Source organism: Barbus barbus, assembly GCF_936440315.1.
Source record: "Barbus barbus genome assembly, chromosome: 38".
Taxonomy (NCBI): Eukaryota; Metazoa; Chordata; class Actinopteri; order Cypriniformes; family Cyprinidae; genus Barbus; species Barbus barbus.
This window is the reverse complement of record NC_136716.1, coordinates 19,107,474-19,120,402: the sequence shown is the minus strand read 5'-3', so window position 1 is coordinate 19,120,402 and position 12,929 is coordinate 19,107,474.

Here is a 12,929-nt window from a genome sequence, read left to right as displayed (position 1 = left end):
CCCAAATCATCACTGACTGTGGAAACTTCACACTGGACTTCAAGCAACATGGATTCTGTGCCTCTCCACTCTTCCTCCAGACTCCAGACCTTGATTTCCAAATGAAATGCAAAATTTACTTTCATCTGAAAAGAGGACTTTGGACCACTGAGCAACAGTCCAGTTCTTTTTCTCCACAGCCCAGGTAAGACGTTTCTGACGTTGTCTCTGGTTCAGAAGTGGCTTGGTAGCCCTTTTCCTGAAGACATCTGAGCGTGGTGACTCTTGATGCACTGACTCCAGCTTCAGTCCACTCCTTGTGAAGCTCTCACAAGTGTTTGAATCAGCTTTGCTTGACAGTATTCTCAAGCTTGCAGTCATCCCTGTTGCTTGTGCACCGTTTCCTACCCAAATTCTTCCTTCCAGTCAACTTTGCATTTAATATACTTTGATACAGCACTCTGTAAACAGCCACAACTTTCAGTAATGACCCCCTGTGACTTACCCTCATTGTGGAGGGCGTCAATGTTCGTCTTCTGGATCATTGCCAAGTCAGCAGTCTTCCCCATTATTGTGGTTTCAAAGAACAAGAGATACCCTGAATTTATACTGTAGGGATGGTCATTAATTTAAACTCAAATGTAAATATTCTAATATTTTGAGATACTGATTTTTGACTTTCATGAGCTGTAAGCTCTAATCATCAAAATTAAAACAAAAAACTTTTGAAATGTTTTACTTTACATGTAATGAATCTAAAATATATGAAAGTTTCACTTTTTGAAATAAGTTACATGAACTTTTTCACGATATTCAATTTTTTTTAGATGTACCTGTATATAAGCATATAACTTGCTGTTGTAGATGCACACAGTCAATGCGCTCAAAGATTCGCAGACCGTTCCAAAAATGGCGGATGGCTTGGCTTACGTATCACGGCCCATAGAAACAGTAGATAATGAGGCATCTAGGTATATATATCTATGGAGCATATTAAACTTCAGCCGCGAAACTGGCTAACTAGCACATTATTCTGAAAGAGTAACGGCTAAAGCTAACGCTTCCGGTTTGGCAGTACGTGGGAAAGGAGACCAGAGGCCATTTTTTGAATGGATGTCAATGGAGGAGAGGCTTCACTACGCAGAATAAACAGCTATTTAGAGGAAACGGCTTAAAATTTAATGAATCAACAGCCTATCTGCTAATCTTCAACATGTTTATAATAATGTTGGATTGAACTATTTTTTTAGTTTACCATGAAAAAAAAGACGTTTTATAAGTGAAGTCACCGACAGGTGGGATTCAGTTTACGGCATTTCTCATTCATTCCTATGGGATCCGTAAACGGCGATTGAGTGTCACACAACTCAGTGACGTCAAGGCTGTAGTGTGATTGGTTATTACGGCACACGTGATCCAAGTTAGCCGTTACGCTTTCTCCAATAGTAGGTAATACAGACCCTCTTATCTCCCTATATTAAGATAATCTCTGAGGCGATTTGCAAAGATTCATAAAAAACCCTTATACTCACTTCTTCTGCAGATAAAGCTGGATCACGAATGATTCGGGCAAACATAGATGCATTTATGTAGATCGGGGATCGGCGCATTCACTTCAAAGCGAAAGTAACGTTAATCTTCTGGTCTTCAGCGGCTCAGATGTCGGGAGTAACTGACAACTGCTATATTTGTTATTACATCCAACAACTAAACACTTCAATCGCTTAATCTGAGATATCTTGTCTTCCCCTGCACTGGAGGCAGACACCTCTCAGCTCACTCAGGGCGGGTCTAAGGTAAAACGGTCTTGTCAATCAACTATTGTGGGAGGGGGTCTGTACAGAACTATGTCATTCTGAAAGGGCTCTCAGAACAGCCTGATTTGAGATTAGGGGATTTTTAAAAAACCACTGGGTTGATTTTTATCATTATAGGATGGATGTGTACACGCACTTCCAACACACATTTTTGTTCAAACAACTTGTAAAGTGAATTTTGCATCCGATGATGACCCCTTTAAAATGCCACAGAGATGCATAACAGGCTGAGAGACAGAAGCTAGTAGCATAATCCAGATCAAAGGTCTCTTTGTTTTAATACAGATCGTTTAACCTTCATCTGTTTTATTTACCTTTTGATTCGAGCAGCCAAAACCATTGTCACGCCATCAAACAAATACACAGAAAGAGTTGACTTTGCGTTGTGCGATCTTCGGACTCTCCAGCTAACAGTAGAGGCAGCAAGGTGACATCTGGTATCTTTGCACGCAGCCATGTTGACCGCGCTGGACGCTGACCAGTTTGGGGGGCTTCTGGGCACAATACTGAACAATTTTCTATTTTCAGCCCAGAATCACATACATCAAAATCCCAAATGCAGAACATCGAAGAGTTTCCAAACTTTTGATATCCAAGCTACAAGAGTCTGCTTTCCAGGTCAGTATTGGGGTTATAAAACAGTTAGTTTAACTTTTTTATATATATATATATATATATATATATATATATATATATATATATATATATATATATATATATATATATATATATATAGTAATTTCTTCATATTGTGGTCCTTATCATGGTATCTGACATATGTTATATACTTTTATTAGTAAATGTATTAATAAATGTACATTTAAAAATGTCATTACTTTAGTTCAATTATATTCTAATTCTATTTAAATATATACAATTTATGTAAATCATTTATATATTTATTAATGTTTTATATATATTCATAATTAAACATTATAAAATTATAATAAATATGATATTATAGTTCAGATATATACATTGATTAATAAATGTACTGTATACATTCATTTAATTATAAACAAATACAAATGTTACAAATAAATTAACTGAATCAATTATTAAATTGAATTAACTGAATTAATTCAAATAAACTTAAATTATATTTACTCAGTTCAATAAAATTTGTTAATTAATTATATCAGTGTTGTTTTGTATTACTGAGATACTACTATGTATTCTGAATCAGTTTTTATTTTTATATTTTCATGTTTTGTTTTGTTTTTACAAAAATGTGTTTTTGTCATTTTTTATTTCTTTTTTTAAACACACACACACACACACACACACACACACACAAACACACACGTCTATATATATTTTTTTGTTTAATTATTAAAGTACAGGTGTGTGTCTCTCTGTCTGTCCAGCAGGTTTGAAGGTGGAATGGGTATCGTGATTTACAGATAGCGTGCCTCGGCGCCAGAAAGGGTGATGGTCTCCATTCGTCTGTTTCCTTTTGAGTGTCAGCCCAATCAAGAATGGGATTGGCTGTCATGGCTGTCAGGCTGAGGGGAGATTGGGATGGGAGTTCACGTCAGACATGTGACTGATGGACTGACTGACTAAATGAGTGAAAGCCAGTTTAGATATATGAAACACAAGCGTCTGTGTCTTGAGAGGTGCCTAACAACCTCCCATCTGTAAAAACGCTCCTCTCTAGAGATTTGATATAGCAGGCAACTAGAGAAACACACGCCGACAAGAGCTGTTTGTTTTATCGTGAAAAGAAACCAGGTTCATTGTGCTTTCAAGAAGCATCTCCTACATTCGGTTTGAGCTTGACCTGAAGCAAATCCTCAGAAGAGAGCAGATGGCTCCTTTTCTGATGTGTGTGAGAGACTGCCCAGGGACCACAGTCTGAGGTATCAACAACACACACACACAGTACTCATCTCGTCCATACCCACGCTCACAACATTCCGCTCGAGTGGCTGACTGATGGATGTGAGATTCAGAACGACAGAGAGTCTCCGTGGGTTTTTCTTAAGCAAAAGCAGTAGAGGACAAGGAGAAAGAATAATACATAGAAAAAGAGCGATAGAGACTGCACTCCCAGTGTGAGCAGATTTAGGTCCAGTCTCAATAGTTGACAGATCCTGGGAGAGAAGCTAATCTAAGAAAACTGAGATGGTGTGGAAGCCCTGGAGATAACATGTCAGGTTTACGCAGAAAAACTCCTGCTACACCTCACCTAAGGGTCACATTCAACACTCTGCAGCCCAGTCAGTCACAGGTAAGTAGTGCTTTAGAGCACTATAGAGATTGTTCGAATCACTACAAGTAATCAAACACCCCTGTTTCTGACACAAAGTCAATGTTAAATTTATCTTATGCTGTTAAATTTGAGTCTGCACTATGAATCACTGGCGTGGTCTGTTATGATCTTAAACTTCTTTCAGATGTGATGTGGAACCGTTAACTCACTTCTTAAAGGAATAATTCATCAAAAAATGAATATTCTGTCATTACTTACTCACCCACAGGTCTTTCCACCCGTATGCTGTTATATTTTCTGTGACTGAAGAATTTTTCTGCATGCAGTGCCAGTTCATGGTGATCTGTCAACATCCTAAAAGGACAAAAGCACACAATAAAACACCATAAAAGTAGACTCTTGTACTATATTGAAAATCTTCTGAAGCCATATGAGGAAGCTTTGTGTGAGCAACAGCATGAAATTCAAGTCATTATTTACTGAATGTCACAACATTGGCTCATTGGAAAAATGTGCTTCTACCTATATTTTTGCAAAACTCCAAAAAAGTATACCTATGCATTTAATTAAGTAGTTTCCACTTGAGATGAACACTAGCGACAGTAAAACAGAAGCAACGTAATATCATTTTGCAGAAATGTTTCACCGAATGTATTTAAAACAAAGACTGAAAATTGTTGGACGCTTAAAGGTAATTTATAACCTTCGTTTCGATTTTTACTTCCAGGGATTATATTTAGTTTTCCTTTGTAACGATTATTGTGATGAACAAAACATTTGTTGGTTACATTCTGTAGTTTATTTTAATCCACTGGAAAGCCAATGGAAAAACCCTACTGGTTATAGCCCTACTGTCATAGCCCTGGTTTTGAGGAAACCAGGGCTATGACAACATTCTATATTTTAACGGGTTTGAGAGCTGGTGGTAAGAATATTTTGGTCTTAAAATATATATTTGGTACTTTTTGGAGCCTGACAAATGTGGTCACTGTAAGCTGTTGTTTTATGGTACAAATCTGAGTAAATTTCCTTAAAAAATAATCTTATATTGTGTCACAGAAAAAACAAAACAGCATACAGGTTTAAAGGACACGAGGGCATTTCATTTGTGCCTTGCTCTAGTTTTGGCTCTTATGTTATTGATTTCTTTCCCATTTGTGCCCTTTTGCTTATCGATTTGAATTTGTTTCTTGATGGTTATTGACTGTTTGGATGTTGACCTTTGACCTATTTTGCGTTATACCAACATATTTTTAATAAACTTCTGAAAATACATCTACACCCTCAATTCCAGTGTCATTCTTTTAAAATTACAAATACAAACAGACTTTAGTTAGCATGAATAAATGAAACTCCAATTCTACCAGAGCAGATACTATCTAAACATATCAGAATCCAGCACTCTGACGATAATGCACACCTCTCATCCTTTCGGCTCATTTTCATAAATGCGCACAGCTCCAAGCCTCTTTTTCCCCCTACGGCATGGCCATCAATCTTCACTGACATCCTATTAACTCACAACAGACACCAATACCCACAGATAGGTTTCGTTGGCTATGTCTATCCCATTTATTTATTTATTTTCCCATCGATCTGTCACAATATGTAGGATGAAACGTTTAACCGTGGCCCAAAAATAGCCACAGCTGTGGAGGAATTAATACATCTGCTAACATGCTATTTCTTTTTTTCTCCCTCCTTCTGAAACCGACTCCATATTTTCACTTTGCTAGTTGCGTCTCTGCGTCTCTGACATATGCTATTGTTCGTGTCACTTACAATTTGAAACCAGACCATGGAGTTGACACTTAAAAATATGGATCGAACTGTTACCATTGAATATTCTGATCGGACTTTTTACCCCGAGGAAACTCACAGTGAAACCTGCCAACTTCTGTGAGAGGCACATACTAAACCACACATCAAAATGACGAATCGTCTAAATAATAACACTGATCAAAGAGCTGCTCCATCGTCGTCAGTGTTCAGATGAAAGACTCCTGTGATCCCTCCAGGGGAGCAGTAATGCTGAAAAGCTCTGGATGTCAGTGTGCCCTGATGTCTGGTCGATGGGGAGCCAGGATGGCAGGAACAGGTATCAGACATGGATGTGGCGTTATCAGTTCAGCAGGCGCTGCTTCCTCAGATTGATCCATCTTAATGAGCTCATCACGCCCCTGCGGAGAGACGCCCTGATTACATCTGCACACCACACGGAAAGAGAGAGCCTGCAGAGTTATACACTGCCCATCACGCATACATGCACATGATGCACGCAACACAGTTTCTTAAACCACACTGTTGCGACACTGATATAATGTCATTTTTAGAGCAAGAGTCATGCAATCAAAAATTCTGTCATTATTTATTCATCCTCAAGTCATTCCAAACCTGTTTTCTTTTGCTCTAAACACAAACAAAAATCATTGTTTTCACATCGAACCAACTGAAATGTATGTTGTTGCTCACTGAAAATATTAAATATAGCACATATGGTTCAGGTTAGACATCAATAACATCAAATTGTTCGGTTTTCAAGTGTCTCATAACCAAACATCATGATGTCAAAGACACAGACTGTGCCATAGTTTATTTGAGATTCACAGCAATAGAAAATATCATTGCCAAATAAATGACACAAAGCTATCCTACGACAAGACTGTATTTATATATAAAGAGTTTATTTGCAAAAACAGATAACTCCGTTTTTTTTGTGTTTTTTTCAAAAATCATGTTTTTTTATTATGTTATCATGTTTTTATTGTGTTATTTAGCTGGGTTTTTTTTTTTTTTTTTACCTAGTAAAAATAACCCACCTGTAGTTTGATTGAGATTAATTGAAATGCACAATAAATAAACATGATTTCAGAGAATTGTTAAAAACTGAGTAATCTGTTTTTGCAAATGAACTCTTCATATAGCATTATATATTTATAGTAAATACAAATTAAGTCGCATGAACTACTGCTCAAAAGTTTGGGGTCAGTAGGCTTTTTGAAAGAAGTATCTTATGCTCAATAAGGTTGTATTTATTTGAACAAAAAGTACAGTCAAAACACTAATATTGTGAAGCATTTCAGAAATCCTTTAGAACTTATTCTAATAAGCTAAACTGATGCTCATGAAACATCATGAAAACAGTTGTGCTGCTTAATATTTTTGTGATATTTCTTCAGGATTCTTTGATGTATAGAAACCACAAAAGAACAGAATTTATTTGAGATATAATTTTCGTAACAATGCAAGTTTTTGTCACTTTGATTAATTTAATGTATCTTTACTGAATAAAAGTATTATTTGTATTGTTAAAAATGTTATATAGGGGGGTTTTTTGTCCTTTTAGGCGCTTGACCTTTTGGGGACACTATGAATTGCAGTTGTTTGGGGGACAAAAATATGTAAAGATTGTTTTTATACAGGTTTGGAATAACATCAAAGTATACTGTCACATAATAACATTTTCCAACAGAGTTTGTCTGTCTTTAGTTGCTGTCACTTGTTGTATTTCAGTGGATTGAAGGGTGTTAGCTTTCAAAGGTTTGCTATTTGAAGAGCGAGTGTGTCATCACACAATAGAAAAATATTGAAAAAAGGCAAAAAGAAAGTGGTGACGAGTCTCTTTCATCCTCTTTCCTCTTTCATCCCATCCACATTTAGCATCTATTTCTGTAAACCGGCCCAGACAAACAAGCACCCTCAATTCAGCACTTAGACACATATGCATGACCATCCGTAAATAGAGATTGAGATATTTGTTAATAACAAATTACTATGCTACTTACAGGTTACTTTGATTTTTCCTACTTGGTGTCAAATTGACTGTAAAAGCACCTCGCAAATAAAGACTCAGAGAGGATAACATCCACTGCTGGTTGCTGAATGGATCAAGCACAGTGTTATACTTAAACATGTAGCCTACACCTCTCTTTAATTAGGTTTCATTCAATCAATAAAGACTTGGCTGAAATAAAGTCAAGTTGTACCCCATCTCTATCTTGCCACAAAATAATAGATCATCATTAATAAGTCCTAAAAATACTATTTGTGCATTTGAGCCAAAACCATTGGGCCCTTTCTGAAAGCAATCTGACAGAAGACTATAAGAGAGTTGAGTTCAGAGCTTGACAGGTGCCTTGATAATTGCTCTCCAGATGAGAGTGAAACTTTCCTTTAGCATCATTAATCAACTGAATACATTACAATCAAACCAGCATAATTAAGAAGCTAAATTAATTAGAGCAGAAATGGATGCACAAGTGCAAAATATTGCTTTTCCGCTTCCAGGGCCCCCCTTTTCAAACTCGTGCCGCCATTAATGAAGAAATGAGAGTCGTTAAACTTCATGACTATATTTGCCTCTGACCTGGTTTTAATGAGCATGTTTATGAGGCCGTCATGGTGCTTGAACACTTGGTAGAGTGGCAGATATGGCTGGGACTATAATCCCATCCAGTCAAGTGAGGATATACTGAGCAGTACTGCATGAATCATTAAATCATGAGTCAGGTAAACCTTTTACACTGAATCATGAGTCCATCTCTTTTAGGGCTGACACAAAAAGCTGTGTTCCAAAACCTAGTGAGCTACTTAAATAGGCAGCTGCCTTCTCAGACAGCATCTGAAAAAAATTGACCAGTTTGCAAAACTTGGTATAAAAAGCATGCCTCACGTAAAGAGCACAGAAGACTTGACGAATGATTCCAGTAAAGCTTGATCTTATACTATTGCTAAGCTATAGTAGTGAAGTGTTAATAAGCTATGTAAGGAAAATATTTGTTTTAAAATATATTATTTGCAATATTTATGGAAACATTGTGATGTTCAATAATATTTTATATATTAAATACAGTACATTTATATATTAAATATAAAAGATAGAAAAAGATAGATATAAAAGATTTTAAAAGATATGTATTCATATAAAATACAAGTTTATTTATATATTTCTTTTCTTGTTTAATATGCCTTTTTAAATTTAGAATAAATTAGCATATTTAAATTGCCTAAATTTTGGAACAGACTTTGCATTAAAGGAATTATTCACCCCAAAATGGAAATTTACTGAAAATGTATTCATCCTTACAAGTTTGTTTCAGAATATATCGGAATATAAATTTAGCATTGCTCATCAATGAATCCTCTGTAGTGAATGGGTGCCACCAGAATGAGAGTTTAAGCAGCTGATAACTCCAGTCTATCAACTATCATTGTGTGATGCAAAAAGTTATGTGTTTGCAATAAATTCATCATTAAAATTGTTTTAAACCACTGAGTCCTCCATCCATCTCATCTACATCTTGGATGGTCTGAGGGTGAGAAATGTTCTGCAAATTTTTATTTTTGGCTGAACTATTCCTTTAATATGTCTCCTTGACAGACAGCACACTATAACTTTTGGAACAGAGAAACATAGTCACACCTCTATATACTGCATAAATTAATTATTCAGTCAGTCCATCAAATGAGGAATTAGCTTCTTTTTCAGTTAATTACCATGATTTGGTTAATCCAGTTTACTGAAAGATTTATTTATTAAACAATGAAACACTGATTTGGTTCAATTTAGTGACTCAATTATTTGGTTGCAGCCCATTTGAAATCATAAACTTATTTATTTTTAAAGAATGATTCGTTTACTAATGCTTCTTTAAAATATGTTCATGTGGAATAAATCCATGTCATACTTCTTCCTACCCAGACAATAAACTTAATTTATCTTGATTCTAAACAGTAAATAAAACCAGTTTTGCATATCTATGTTATGAATTACAGAATCCAAGTCAATCTGCATGTAAAGACCACTGATGCTTCATGAGCACATTCTCGCAAACCAAAAAAATAATTATAAAGTAACATATCTGAATATTAAATTAGCCTACATTTCCAAGGTAATTTATATTTAAGTCATCTTTAGACAGGTACTTTATCATTTTATTGTATTCGTCTACATAACTGTGCACAACATGTGTTCAGATCAAGTATTTCCCTATTACCCAATGAGTATAATTGTTGTGCATAAATAATTGAACAGCATTAAGTGTGACAAAAACTGAACTTTAGGGAGTTTAATCCCTGAAAAATGCAGAGTCTGTTCTGTAACCACCCATCTAACAAGCGTTGCTCCTCATTGGTCTTTTGTTGTCTTGCCTCTGGGCTACAATATCTCCTCTTGCAATTTTATCTTCAATTATGCAGAGAATTCTGCATCTCGGGGTCATAATCATAATTATCTTTTACATATCTCATTAAATGGACCTCATTTCCCCAGAACTAAGCCTCAGTTAGAGATTAGCCCTCTATTGACAATCCCTTATGATGAACCATGCAATGAATAATGCATGAATAGTTTTTTCTTCAGTGTAACAATATCGTACACTTTTGGATTTGTACATGGAATAGCATGTCATAACAAGAAAGAAACCTAAAAATCACAGTGTAAAAACATTTTAATCATTGTGGCATAAAATCATGTTTCTATCACAGAGGCAAGAAAAAAGATGTGAACACATTGGAATTGGTTGGATGGTTTTCTGCATTCATTTGTCATCAAAGTCGCAGGTATTGTCAGACATTGTTTCCCTGTGTCTTGTGTTTCCACATGCTCCCTGTGTTTCCTTATGCCTTTATTTGGTTCTGTTCCTGTCCCCGTTTTGGTTTATTAGTTTATTAGTCCACAGCCCTGTGTTATTAATTATCTAGTTAAGTCTCCCCTTCATAAGCCCTGTGTTTCCCTGCTTCTGTGTCCGGTCTTATCGTCATTCCATGTTCCTCTGTGTTGCCAGTGATCCCTAAGATTAGCAAATAAAGATCTGATGTAATTCAAGAAGTTCCTAGCCTCCGCGTTTCCCTTCTCCAGAGTGTGTCGTGAAAGGTATAGACAAACTATAGATAAATCACAAACAATTATAATCTTTCATGTTTTTATTGAACACATCCCAATAAACATTCACAGTGCTGTGGAAAAAGTAATAGTCTTAGATGGTCTTAAATGATCCACAACTTACTCCAGATCCTGCACATTCTTTGGTTTTCCACCCTATTCTGCATATTTGAACCATTTACAACAGTTACTGTATGATTTTGATATTCTTCTTTTCACACTGAGGGCAGATAATGGATTCCCAACTATTAAAGGGTGAAAACATTCAATGATACCCAAAAGGAAACAATTCATTAAGAGCCGGGGATGGAAATGTTTTGAAAATGGTGATCAGGGTAAACTGTATTTATTTTGTCATGTATGTAGCTTCTGAAGGGCAGTAATAAAAGAAAAAGTGTATATTTAAACTATTAAAAATTATGATAATAAACATCATCATTAGGTTCAAAAAGTTTACACTCCCTGGCCTCAGTGTGAAAAGATGATCTAAAAAATCATACTATCACAAATATGCAGAATAAGCTGGAAAATAAAAGAATGCACACTGCACATTGTGTTTGTCTCTACTTGTGACTTCGACGAAGATCAGATATTATTTTATGATCAATTAATGCAAAAAACAACAACCAATTTCAATAGGTTCACCTACTTTGTCCTGCCACTGTACGGTCACAATTTCTGTCATTTCTACTTAAGTTTTTAGAGTTTCGGTTTAATTTTCTTCAATTAAATTCAAAGTGGAGCAATCTAATTACTGCAAGATATCCCTTTGATGAAAAAATGTAAGGTTTCAGTTTAGTGAGTTAGTTAACAATGAGGAAAATTGAATCAATCAACTCTGACTCCAATGAGAATAATTATTTGAAATGACTGCCAGCCTGGCTGTGACTAACATGCCCCAGATGGATTTATGTCAGTTAAAAAACTAACTTTAAGTCTTTATACCGCACAGGAATTATGTATGATTGACTGGAATGCTCAGAGTTTGTAAGCTGGATATAACTCATTACAACTGCATTAAACTACAGCTACAGCAAGGATATATGAATGAACGGTTGTGGTCAGATTGTCCACTTTACCTCTCTGCCGTGCCCTCGTGTGACAGAGCCAGCTTTTTCACATGCACTGCAATATTGTACCCAGCGTGAGGCCATTTTCACAAGTGTGTTTTTCTCCCTGATGCGCGAGTCTTCATTACCTCTAATTAGCTTTGTTTGTGGTGAGTGTCCTCCAAAAGACAAGTCAGACAACCCAAAGACAAACTACGCCTGGCAAATCATCCTGAAAGAAGCTATGGCCCACCATTGATACTGTGATCCTGGGTGAACAGTGTGATCACTAAGACCCCTCTCCCTCACCACCATCTGTCCTTTTCTCAGAGGTCACCGAATCACAGTCACTGTAAGTGGTTGGCATCGGAGACCAGTGTATAACGCAATCAGTGACTAATCCCTATGATTTTTGACTTAAAGCTGAAGTGTCTAGTTTCTGTGCCAATAATTTAACTGAAGAAACTGGAAAAATAATAATTGATTTCATACAGGTTTTCTTAATAATCCTCTAATGTCATTGGTCACACAGACAGTCCCGCCCTAAAGTCACACCATTGGTTAAGACAATGTTCTCAAACAAACAGAACCATGATATTGATGCCTTTCAGATGAACCAACCTACAAATGGTTCTTATATATTTAGACTAACAAAAATGTGGGGTCAGTAAGATTTTTAATCTTAAAACAATCAAAATGTTTCATAAGTTTTCGTGAATGGACAGTGGTTATCATGTTTAGTGCGTGATGAATATGTGTCCAGCATATGTGGTCATTGAGATCACTGTGTGATCTGGAAACGCTCTGTGGGATCAGTGAGTGGCCAAGATGTGTCCACAATGTGTGTGTGTGTGTGTGTCTTGCAACAGGCTGTGAGAGTGTCACTGTAATTCAGGCCTTCCAGCTAAGATCAGCTCTAATAAACCATCTGCCACGTCATCCTGCTGCATTCCCACTACGCCATCACAATGCCTCAATTCCTCAAA